Source organism: Telopea speciosissima, chromosome 10 (genome assembly GCF_018873765.1).
Source record: "Telopea speciosissima isolate NSW1024214 ecotype Mountain lineage chromosome 10, Tspe_v1, whole genome shotgun sequence".
Classification (NCBI taxonomy): domain Eukaryota; kingdom Viridiplantae; phylum Streptophyta; class Magnoliopsida; order Proteales; family Proteaceae; genus Telopea; species Telopea speciosissima.
The window spans coordinates 36,735,924-36,737,800 of record NC_057925.1 but is presented as its reverse complement, the minus strand read 5'-3'; the positions used below and the strand labels follow the sequence as shown (position 1 = coordinate 36,737,800).

Sequence of the window (1,877 nt, the reverse complement as noted above, 5' to 3'; positions counted from 1 at the left end):
AGTAAGGCGAGGAAGGAACTTGGATGGAAACCCAAGGTCGGATTTGAGAAATTGGTGAAGATGATGGTTGATGAGGATATTGAGTTGGCCAAGAGGGAGAAAGTGCTTGCCGATGCTGGTTATATGGATGCACAACAACAGCCATTATTGGATCTGATGAGATTTGATTTCCTTGTTTGTTTCATTTTGTTCTTTATCATTTCTTCTTTAGAGGTTATTTTAGAATGATATCAGAAATTCGTAATTAGGGAAATAGGTATTCCCTTTTTCTGTTTTTTCTTTTAATTTATAATGTAATTCATTGTTTTCCCCTTTACTCTTCTTGTTTGATCTGATCAATTCAATTCTAGAATTGCTATGCTTTGTGGTGTAATTGGCTCTGTTCATCTGTGCTCAGGATCTCGGCTCTTCTATATTTTTAATACACAGTAGAGCGGTGGATTCGAGGAAGATGAAATGCGGTTGGACAATGGTTACTCATTGCTGATCTCATTTCTGCAATCTTTCTTACAATCTGTAATTGTTTTACTACCAAGAACCCTGGCAAGAGCATATTCTAGTATTTAATGTCACTCGATGGAAGGCGAGACTGAAGCAAAAGGAATATTTCATCTTATTTCAATATTCCATGGTCCTCTGAAACTCAATTCATCTTACATATAATGCCAAACTCTGGATATAAAAAGGTGATACGAGACAAGAAATATAATCAAACCTCGGGGCAGGAATTTTAAGACACTACTACTGTACATAAAATCTTCAATCCTGTGTCCCTCCATCTCCCTCCCCTGCCCATTCCACACACACCTCAAAGGCTCAAACCGGGCAACCTAATGTGCAAACAGAACAAGATCCTGAAAATACCAAGCTGTAATCAAGCTCAATATCAGTCTCTACTGTAGATGCTCATGAGAAAAGGCTGATCAAATGTCTTCAACACCTCTGTATTCTAGGCCTTCCAGAGATATTCTCATCTTTGCCATTTTCTATCTGAAACAAAAAAAATTCAATTTGTTGGAAGAAAAAATCATCAGTAATAATAGTAAGGATGATTCGTCTAGGGATACTACTATATTCCCCCTATATCTGTCACACAGTATAACGAGTTTGAAATTTCTTCAAGATAGATATATATGCAGTGGCATTTTCTGCAACTAACACAATTATATTAGAAAATGCCAGTTCAGGCAAGTTAGTTAATGGACATATATCCCTGTAACATTTTCTATAACCTAAATTAACCAAGTGAAAACAGAACAAGACAAGAAGATATAGAAGTCTAGACTAAGTTACCATGAGGAGAATGTGTTCCATTTCCCTTCACACCCTGTTGTGATGCTGATCGCTGCATACGCAAGGAGATTCAGAACCCATATCGCAAAGGAGGTGAGGAGAAGAGAAGGATCAGTGTACCTGCTCCTGTCTTCGCCGCCTCTCGCCGTCGCCGGATTCCTGCGCCAAGAACCGAAAGGGTGAGGTGAGTTCTAGGTTTTGAAATTTTGGGTTCAGAACCCATATCGCAAAGGTGGTTAGGGGAAGAGAAGGACGGGCGTACCTGCTCTTGTCTTCGCCACCTCTCACCGTCGCCGGATCTCCTGCGCCAAGAACCGAAATATGGTGAGGTTTGAGATTTAAGGCAGATCGAGCAAAAGAGGGAAAGAGAAGCAGGAAGACGATTGGTTTTGCTTTCGTTTTTTTTAAATTGAAAGTGTGAGATCTGGGTCGGGTCATCAACAGAGAGGAATAAAGAGTGCATTTACATAGCAGAGATTTGAGACCCTTGGATTTACTGGGTGCCACGTGTCAATATCTTAGGGGGGTGCTGCACCATGCAGCTCCGGCCACGGCTGGATAAGAGCCGAATCCCCCCTTGAGAG

The 1,877-nt window shown here is 40.8% G+C and overlaps 1 long non-coding RNA gene across 1 annotated transcript; it reads right to left on the bottom strand.

Moving 5' to 3' along the window:
- Positions 1–590: 590 nt before the first annotated feature.
- LOC122643079 lies at positions 591–1,362 on the bottom strand. Its single transcript, XR_006330161.1, has 2 exons — positions 1,294–1,362; positions 591–990 (listed from the first exon to the last, which is right to left on the bottom strand). It is a non-coding gene; the product is annotated as an uncharacterized LOC122643079 (long non-coding RNA).
- Between the last annotated feature and the right edge of the window lie 515 nt (positions 1,363–1,877).